Here is an 11,604-nt window from a genome sequence, read left to right as displayed (position 1 = left end):
CCGCTATTCAGTATACCCTTGGGATCATTGATACTTTGCCCACCGATCATTACTTTATTGTCTCGGATAGCCTCAGCTCAATCGAGGCTCTCCGTTCAAGGAAACCTAGAAAGCACATTCTATATTTACTGGGGAAAATCTGGAAGCGCCTGCGTGCTTTGTCTGTAAGATCGTACAAGATTACCTTAGTATGGGTTCCCTCGCATTGCTCCATCCCAGGTAATGAAGAAGCGGATTCTTTAGCTAAGGCGGGCGCTTTACAAGGTGATATATATGAAAGACCAATTAGCTTCTGCGAAGTTTTCAGTATTACTCATCAGAGAACCCTCGAAGGTTGGCAAACTTCATGGAGCAATGGTGAACTGGGAAGGTGGCTACATTCGATAATCCCTAAAGTATCAACGAAACCTTGTTTCAAGAGGATAGATGTGGGTCGGGATTTTATTCGCGTGATGTCTCGGCTCATGTCCAATCACCACACGCTGGACGCTCGTCTCCGGCGTATTGGGCTCGTGAATAGCGGTATCTGCGCTTGTGGCAACGGTTATCACGAGATCGATCTTATTGTCTGAGCATACGCCGAGTACTGTTCTGCCTGATCTCAACTATTCGATTCCCTTCGAGCCCGAGGAAGATCACCCAATGTCCCGGTTCGAGATGTACTAGTAAGCCGCGATCTCCTCTACATGTCCCTTATATACACGTTCCTAAAAACAATCAATATCCAAATTTAACTGCCCCTATCATCTCTTATCATTCCCAGAAGTGCCCTCTTCCGCCTATCGTATCCCAACGATGGTCTGATGCGACTCTAAAACGAGACAAAACATCTGTCGAATGACCCAACAATCTTAATTAAATTGAACCACTCCTAGTTAATAAGCTTGTAAAACGTTCCACTTAGTTAATAATTAATTGCTCCAACAATCTCCCTCCTAAAAATTATAAAGTGCATTGCTATACAAACAACACACAAAATGACCCCCTCCCTCTAATCTTACTAATATCATATTGTCCCCTCTTGTATATGTATTAGTTAGCTGTAAAATTCCTTTTGTTTCATTATATAAAAACAAAATTGTATTAAATGTGTAACCTCCTAGTTTTAAGAAATTCGAAATGTAAAACAATGAAAAAATGGCACCTTTAAGCTAATGCAAACGTGCCTTATCAAATAAACGAATTGAATAAAAAAAACCTGTTTTAATCCACCTAGAGGTGCAATTGTGCCTTTCTCATTTCTCCAAACTATGATATAATAGCTGGTTCGTACAATATAACATTATGGAAATCTCTTTCATTCTTATTACACTTGGCAAGTACATATATAAGAGCACCTTTTTGCATTCATCGCGGTATCGGTTTGAATCGGAGTTTTCTATGTGATCGCACTCCACAACCCGTAAGTCCGGAGCCGGAAGTCGGATAGAGATGGAATTTAATATCAGTTTCCGGGGACGCGACACCTTTCATTTGAGACTAAGTTGATCAAATCGGTCTAGCCATTTTCGAGAAACCAATATAACCGTTATTCTGAATTTGGATACTTCAGGATCCGTCGATGGTGGCCAGTGTGACCAAAGAGCCTTTGAATGACTGTTGGGGACCTAGATCTACAAATTCAACAGTTATGTACATTTTGGAAAAAAAATTCACCTTTTTACATTCATCGCAAAATTCGTTAGAATCGGGATTTGCTGCGTGATCGTACGTATCACCCTGTAATTCAGGAACCAGAACTCGGATCCACACAAAATTCAACAGCAGCTGATGGACCTTTCATTTAAAATTAAGTTTGTCAAAATCGGTTCAGAAAATTCCGAGAAACCGATGTGGACAAATAAACAAATTTTGTTTTGTAACCATACTCTTCAACTCGTAATCCGGATCAAGATGTCGGTTGAAAATGAAATTCAATAGCAACCTATGGGAATATTATACCTTTCATTTGAATCTTAGCTTGTAAAAATCGGTTCAGCCATCTCCGAGAAACCGATGTGTACATTTTGTTAACAAATCCGCACATACACACATACATACATACATACATACATACAGGAATTTGGCAACACTGTCCAGTGCTAAAGTCTCGGTTTTTATCACGCGTCAATTTTGCCTATTTTTATCTGAATTTTGCTTAAGATAATCAAATATTACCGTTAATGCGAAAGAATTATTGCCTGCCGATTGAAGACGAGTGCTATTCTCCCGATTACGTCTCGTTTCGGAGCTCAATTTTGTGATTTTGTTTCGCACCAAATCAGAAGAAGCCACCATTGTTTCTGCTTTCCTTCGTAACCCTCGCTTTGTTCTGTCATCATGACGAAAAACAACAAGTGCGATGCTGACTCTTGTTCGGGTTCTGATGGCTCACGTAGTCAAAAGATTAGTTGCGAATTTTGTGCTAATTGGTTTCACCACAAGTGCGTAAATCTCAATAACATTGTGATCAAATCTCTCCGCGAGTGCCCCGGTATCTGCTGGCTTTGTCCCAAATGCCGCATATCGGATAAACGTTCGCAGCCACCTACTGAAACATTAAACCTGATCTTACAACGCACTTCGTCAACGCTTACTCTTGTCGGCGGTGTGATGGATACACTGCAAAACTTTTGCAAGATGTACCCGCATAACTCTTCGCATCCAAGCTGCTCGCAGCCCCAGCCAAGCACCCGTGTAATCGACGAAAGCGGAGGACCCTTCAAGGACCGTCTCGACGAGTTTCAACTCAACTTGAGCAATATGTTCGACTCGATCTTCGCCGAAAACAACAATAATAAGCGGCCTCGCACCAGCAGCACTTCCAGACCTTCTCTGCCTCCACCTGATAAGATTGCGAAAGCTGACGTTCCAGTAACCAGTGCAGTTCTTACAAATACTATAGTTCCCGTACTTCCAGGTGTTACTAGTAGCTGCCATCCGATTACAACATCTGACCTACCCGCCACCAACGACTCAACAAATTTTGCTGCTAGCGTATTCGATAAAACTGTTGCCCGCGACGGAGTCATGCTCGTCGATAATTTGCATTCTGCTGTCCCTGCTGCTATCGACAACACAACTTTCAATCAAAGCGCTGCCACCACCGCCTCGTCTGCCCGAGGTCTTACCACCACCGCTACCACACCGCACACACAACCAACTTCAAATGTTTACATTGCTTCCAATTCTGAGCACACCTGTTTTGCCAATGCCGCCTATACGCCTGCTACCGCCACTATTCCCGCTACTACTCCCACTGCTGCTGCCGCCGTTGGTAACTTTCCTGCCAAATTGTCATCTATGACTCCTGCTATTGCTGCCAACAATTTCTACGATTCTAATATCGCACAACTAGCCGACCAATCGAATCACATCGTCTCTTCAAATCAGTCAGTATCTACCAGCTACTACGAGCCTCATGTATTTAACAACCTGCATCAACATCAACCACCTGCTGCACTATCTACTACGTTCAGCTCACATAGAACCCAGTCACATACCATCGATAGTGTAATTGTATATCCTAGGATTATGCATCAGTCTCAAAATGTTATGAGTTGTCCTCAAGTAGCAAACATACACACCCCTCTGGTTCCCCACAAAGCTCCCATCACTGTTGCTAACAGTAACAACGTCAGGATCACCGTACTTTCAGATACCGTTGTTCATCCTCCCAATATATTTACGACCAGTTGCATACTACCCGCTCACCCCGTAGCGAGGCATACTCTTGCTGTAGCACACCCCGTTCCTAATGAAAAATGGTTCTATGTTACTAAATTCCTACCCCACGAATCTGAATCCAATATCATCCGCTATGTGGCTGATCGAACCAACTGTAATCCCAATCTAATTCGATGCCATAAACTAGCCCGCCAAGACATAGAGAGACGACCTCTCTCATTCCTGTCTTTTAAATTGAACGTCCCAGAGAGCTTAGTAGCAAAAATAATTTCAGCAGGTTTCTGGCCCGAGGGAGTTTCTATCACTCCTTTTTTAGACCGGAAGTCGAATTCATTCAAAAGAGTTACGGGCACGCCGGACATTCCATCAACAGCCCCAACGTGCCCGGCGTTGGAATCCCCCGCTCCCCCTCACCCAGATGTATTCACAACCAGCGCCTGTAGTACGAACACCAACTCAACAACCACCACCTCAGTTTCATCGACTTGCGCTAACACCATCTCAGGCTCAGCTACGTCAAACCAACAGATCAACACTAGTTTAAGCCACGATTTATTGGTTTTCTACCAAAACGTCGGTGGCGTCAATACCCGCATTACTGATTACGCCCTTGCCTGTTCCGCAGCGACCTACGACATATACATTTTTACGGAAAGCTGGCTCAACAGTAACACACTTTCAAAACAATTATTTCCAGAATCGTACTCCGTTTTCCGCCAGGGTCGTAAACGATCTGGAGGAGGTGTTCTCTTGGCTGCTCGCTCGAAATTTAAAATCCGCTTGTTATCACCCTCCAGTTGTTCTGGCGTGGAGCAGCTGTGGGTCTCGCTCACTCTCAGCAGCTTCTCATTGTACATATGTGTTATCTATATTCCTCCTGATCGTGTGAATGATATTTCTCTCATTGACCAACATTTGAATTCGCTGACATGGATCACTGCCCAGATGACCTTGAATGACAGAATATTAATTATAGGAGACTTCAACTTTAGCGGCATTAATTGGGTTCGCAATAATACATCATTTCTGTACCCAGACTCATCACACTCATCAACTAACACGTGTATCACTCAGCTACTCGACGGTTACAGCACCGCGGGGCTAGTTCAACTTTGTGACGTCACTAATGACAACAGCCGTATTTTGGACCTTTGCTTTGGAAGCCAGGAGCTCTCCGATCACTTTGCCGTTTGTCGTGCTCCAACTCCTCTCGTTAAACTATGCCAACACCACCCTGCTCTTCATTGTTTTCTCCGAAAATGTGTACCTTGTACATTCGAAGATACCACTGAGAAACTAACATATGTCTATCGCAAGACAGATTTTCGAGGAATGCACCTTTTCTTGTCTCGTATCAATTGGAATGAAATCTTACCACAATCTGATGCAAACGCAGCGGCTGAAATTGTTTCGAACGTACTGATTTATACTATCGACCAGTTTACTCCTAAAAAACTCAATCATGGCTGTGAATATCCTCCATGGTCGAATCGTACACTAAAAAAGTTTAAATCGGCCAAAAGGTCAGCTCTAAAAAAGTTTTCGAAATACCGAACCGATATGCTAAAGAATCATTATATCTTCTTAAATCATTGTTACAAGAGACTTAATAAGTCTCTCTTCAATTCCTACCTTCATCGTATTCAGAGCCACCTTCGTAACAATCCAAAAAAGTTTTGGAATTACGTTAATGAACAGAGGCGTGAATCAGGTTTACCCACTTCTATGTCGCTGGGTGATTTAGAAGCGACTTCATTGCCGGACATCTGTGAGTTATTTCGCCAACAATTCAGCAGTGTTTTTACCAATGATACTCTTAATAATCAACAAGTCTCCGCAGCAGCCGACAACATTCCCCGTAGGACTAGTATTGGACCTCATTTCACGATATCTTCCGATATTGTACAAAAAGCTTGCGCAAAACTCAAGTGTTCTAACACTCCTGGACCTGACGGAATCCCATCATCTATCATTAAAAAATGCTCGTCATCGCTTTGCCTACCTCTGTCCGTCGTTTTCAATATGTCGTTAAGTTCCGGAGTGTTTCCTACCATTTGGAAATCATCTTACGTTTTTCCGGTTTATAAAAAAGGATCCAAAAGCGAAGTTCCCAATTACCGAGGAATCGCATCTTTATGTGCACTATCGAAATTATTGGAGCTCATCGTTCTCGAGTTTTTGACACATTGTTGTTCTAGCTACATCTCAGAAACTCAACACGGTTTCATTCCCAGGAGATCTACTTGCACTAATTTAGTAGCCTACACCTCATTTATGGCTCGCTCGCTACAGGATCGATTTCAGGTTGATGCAATATACACCGATCTGTCGGCCGCCTTCGATAAAATCAACCATCAAATTACGATTGCGAAACTGGAACGTCTCGGTTTCTGCGGCAGTTTTTTGGAATGGCTTCGATCTTACTTGACAGGCCGTAAAATGTCTGTTAAAATCGGGAATCATTTATCCTCATCCTTCGACGTAACGTCCGGCGTACCTCCAGGCAGCCATATCGGTCCATATATTTTCCTTCTATACATAAACGATCTGGATTCATTGATTAAGTGCTTCAAGGTGTCTTATGCCGATGATTATAAGTTATTCCATATAGTTAAAAGTTACTCTGATGCTTTGTTTTTGCAATCTCAGTTAGACATTTTCGCTAATTGGTGCATGACTAACAGGATGGTTTTGAATGCCTCGAAGTGTTCTGTGATTACGTTTGCACGAAAACGCTCCATCGTATCATTCGACTACACTATCTTGCAAAACAATTTAAAAAGAGAAACTACAGTGAAAGATTTAGGGATTCTTTTGGATTCAAAGCTTACATTTAAGGATCACATTGCTTTTATCTCGTCTAAGGCTTCGCGTAATCTAGGATTCATTTTTAGGGTTACTAAGCATTTCACTAACGTACAGTGCTTCAAAACGTTGTACTGCTCGCTCGTTCGATCCACATTGGAATACGCCGCCGTTGTTTGGGCTCCTTTCTACAAGAACAGCATTCAACGCATCGAGAGTATTCAGCGTAAATTTGTGCGTTTTGCGCTGCGCCACCTGCCTTGGAGCGATCCCTACAATCTGCCCAGATACGAAGATCGTTGCAACCTCATTGGTCTTGAAACACTGTCTTTGCGCCCCAATGTGGCCAAAGCGTCCTTTGTCTCTGATCTGTTATTGTCTCGCATTGACAGCCCTGATTTACTCCGTCTTCTCAACATTGATATTCGCCTCCGAAACCTTCGTTCCTACTCTTTTGTCCGTCTTCCAGTGTCTCGTACTAATTATGGCAAAAATGAACCCGTCAGTAGCATGTGTAGAGTGTTCAATCAATGTTACAATGTCTTTGACTTCAATTTGTCTCGCAGGTAAACCTTTCACAAACCAGATAGTGTTAGCCAATTTTTTATGTTTATGTTAATACTTTACCTATGTAAGATAGAGTTTAAGAAGTGTTTATTTTAAGCAGTGTTTAGTGTTAGTCATTGTATCATTTGGTTTGTTTGTTAACTGTTGATACCTAAAAGATAGAGGTTTTGAGCCTACGGGAGAAGGAGCTTTTGAAAATCCACTCCCGCGGGTTTTTCCCTCTCAATAATAAATAATAATAAATAATAAATAAATAATAAATACATACATACATACATACATACATACATACATACATACAGACATACATACATACATACATACATACATACATACATACATACATACATACATACATACATACATACATACATACATACATACATACATACATACATACATACATACATACATACATACATACATACATACATACATACATACATACATACATACATACATACATACATACATACATACATACATACATACATACATACATACATACATACATACATACATACATACATACATACATACATACATACATACATACATACATACATACATACATACATACATACATACATACATACATACATACATACATACATACATACATACATACATACATACATACATACATACATACATACATACATACATACATACATACATACATACATACATACATACATACATACATACATACATACATACATACATACATACATACATACATACATACATACATACATACATACATACATACATACATACATACATACATACATACATACATACATACATACATACATACATACATACATACATACATACATACATACATACATACATACATACATACATACATACATACATACATACATACATACATACATACATACATACATACATACATACATACATACATACATACATACATACATACATACATACATACATACATACATACATACATACATACATACATACATACATACATACATACATACATACATACATACATACATACATACATACATACATACATACATACATACATACATACATACATACATACATACATACATACATACATACATACATACATACATACATACATACATACATACATACATACATACATACATACATACATACATACATACATACATACATACATACATACATACATACATACATACATACATACATACATACATACATACATACATACATACATACATACATACATACATACATACATACATACATACATACATACATACATACATACATACATACATACATACATACATACATACATACATACATACATACATACATACATACATACATACATACATACATACATACATACATACATAACTCCGCTAGCGAATGACGGATCCCAATAGTAGCATGTCTGTAATAACATACGTACATGGAACTATTGAGATCCAGAGCTACAGGTCCAAAGCCCTGGTAAAGGAGGATGGTTGTGATGATCCGGGCCGAGATCACCACGTAAAGCAAGGTAGGGCATAACCCCAATTCCAAGGCGTGAAGCGACCCGTGCCGAGGGATGAGTGATCGAGGGGGTGAAAAAGATGCTCGATCGTTAACGGAGCCTGTGGGGTACCTGGGCAACCCCCACAGTAAGCGTCCCTTACCACGCTAATGCGGAGCTCTGGCGTGGCGGACATATATTTCTCGCGCTACTCGTGGGACTATACATGGAGATGAATAAAAATAAAAATAAACAGACGGAGGTGCCAAACCCCTTCGCAAGAGGTGGTTTGGCGAGGTCTCCCCCCCGTGGGGAGAGTAGTGGAACGATGAGTGCTGCACTCGAAAGCACCAGTGACCCCCCAGCAGCGGTAGGCAATACCCCTACCAATGCATCGGAGGGGCCAATAGCTGCGATGCGCAAAGTAGCGAAGCAACTCGATGCTATAATCGACTTCGCTAGCGCAAAGCAGAACATAGCCAAGAAGTTGAAGTTGAGCCTTCTGGAGCTCCGGAAAGCTGTTCGTGCCGCAAGACAGGAACAGCAGGCATATGTTGAGAGGGTGGAATGTCGGGAGAGGCCCGACAGAGAAACCCAGACAGTGGCCTCCAATAGGGAGGAAAGAGAGAAGGTTAATAGAGGTTCACAGACAGTGGCCTTTACCTTCTACGGAGCAGCCACGTCGATCGGAGCGGCGACCGAGTTCCCCTCGAAGGGAAAGGGAAAGGGCAATCGCAAGACGGCATCGAATGCGAAGCGCCCTAGGAAGTCGCCAGGAGAGGGTGCCAAAACCGACACCACTCGGCGTGCAACCGTCAAGGTCAAACGCCGCCTGGGTGAGGTAAGCGAGGGCGAGAGTGACCTCGCTGTGGAGAGCGATGGTACCAGCAACCCGACACGACCGGGGCAGGGGGGCTCAAACCCCTGGACGCTGGTTACCAAGAAAAAGCCGGCACCGAAACCGGAGGTACCGCGGCCTGCGAGGAAGGCCAAGGACAGAGGCGAAGCCTTGTGGTTAAAAACCGACAAGGACAAATACGCCGATGTCCTTAAATCGATGAAGGCGGCCGAAAGCCTCTCGGCCCTTGGGCAGGATGTGCGTAGCGTAAGACGCACCAACACGGGAGAGATGCTCCTGGTGCTGAAGCGAGGCGCACAATCAAGTGCAATATATAAGGCCTTGGCTCAAGAGGTCCTTGGCGAGGGCGCCCAAATCAGGTCGCTAGGTGCGGAAACAACTCTCCAGTGCAAGCACTTGGACGAGTTCACGACCGCAGAAGACGTCGTCGCAGCCGTCAAGGAGCAATGCGGCGTCACAATCGAGCGGGCCTCTGTGCGATTGAGGGACGGACCCTCTGGCACCCAAGTAGCCTACCTCAGGCTACTGAATGCGGATGCCAAAAAGGTAACCGAGAAAGGGAAGCTGAAGATCGGCTGGTCGGTATGCCCTATTAGTATACCCCAGCCGCCTTCAGTGGACAGGTGCTATCGGTGCCTAGAATCCGGCCATAAAGCTTATGAATGCAAAGGCTTAGACAGGAGTAAGCTATGTCGTCGATGCGGCGAGGAGGAGCATAAAGAGCGGGGGTGCACTAAGGCATATAAGTGCCTTATCTGCACCTCTAAGAAGCAAGCCCATAAACATGCTATGGGCGGACCTTCGTGTCCCTTCGGCGAGTTAAATAAGAAGAAGCCGTGAGAGTCACACAGCTAAATCTTAACCATTGTGCAGCAGCCCAACAGCTGCTGTGGCAGTCGGTCTCGGAGTCGAGGACAGATGTCGCCCTCTTATCAGACCCGTACAGCATCCCTGCCGGCAACGGCAATTGGGTGTCGGACGGGTCTGGAATGGTGGCAATCTGTACAACGGGAAGGTTCCCGGTTCAAGAGGTAATACACCCCTCTGCCGAGGGTGTGGCGATTGCCAAGATCAATGGTGTGTTCTATTGCAGCTGCTACGCCCCACCAAGGTGGCCAATAGAGCAGTTCTACCAGATGATCGACAGGCTCTCGTCGGACCTCGTGGGCCGGAAACCGGTAGTAATAGCGGGAGACTTCAACGCTTGGGCAGTGGAGTGGGGCAGCCGCTGTACAAATAGCAGGGGTCAAGCGCTAATGGAAGCGTTTGCGAAACTCGATACTGTGCTAGCTAATGATGGCTCCGCTAGTACATTCCGTAGAAACGGAGTGGAGGCGTGGATTGATTTGACCTTTGCCAGCCCGAGTCTGGCTCCAGGCATGGAATGGAGGGTAGACGAAGGCTACACCCATAGTGATCATTTAGCAATCCGCTTTAAGATCAACTATGGTGTGCAGCATCCGAGGGCGGGAGATCCCTGTCAGGTACGCGGGTGGAAGTCCAATCACTTCGACAGCGAAGCTTTCACCGCGGCCCTGGGACTGGAGGCCAACACCGACAGTCTAAGCGGGGATGCGCTGGTAGCTGTTCTATCACGCGCGTGCGACGCCACTATGCCGAGAAAAACACTGCCAAGAAACGGTAGATGCCCGGTATACTGGTGGAGTGCCGAGATTGCAGCTCTACGGTCAGCCTGTCTCAGAGCTAGACGTAGGATGCAAAGAGCTCGCACCGAGGATGCAAGAGAGAACCGCCGTGAAGTGTTTCGAGCTGCGAAATTGGCCCTTAACAAGGCTATTAAAAGCAGCAAGAGAGCGTGTTTCGACAACCTGTGTGAGAGTGCCAACGCGAATCCGTGGGGTGACGCCTACCGGATTGTGATGGCCAAGACCAAAGGGGGCTCCTCACCCCCAGAACGGTCTCCGGACCGGTTGGCAACGATTATCGAAGTACTCTTCCCGTCTCGAGCCACAAGCCCCTGGCCACCTGCACTACGAGACAGTGCGGGCACGGTCGAAATGGTGGCTCCAGTGACGAACGAAGAACTACTCGCAGTGGCTAAATCCCTAGCAATGAACAAAGCTCCAGGGCCGGATGGAGTTCCGAACAACGCTCTCAAGGCAGCGATCATAGCGAACCCGAACATGTTCAGGCTAGCTATGCAGAGATGCCTTGACGAGTGCCGTTTCCCCGA

This window comes from Topomyia yanbarensis, chromosome 3, assembly GCF_030247195.1.
Source record: "Topomyia yanbarensis strain Yona2022 chromosome 3, ASM3024719v1, whole genome shotgun sequence".
Classification (NCBI taxonomy): Eukaryota; Metazoa; Arthropoda; class Insecta; order Diptera; family Culicidae; genus Topomyia; species Topomyia yanbarensis.
This window is presented reverse-complemented; position numbering follows the sequence as displayed.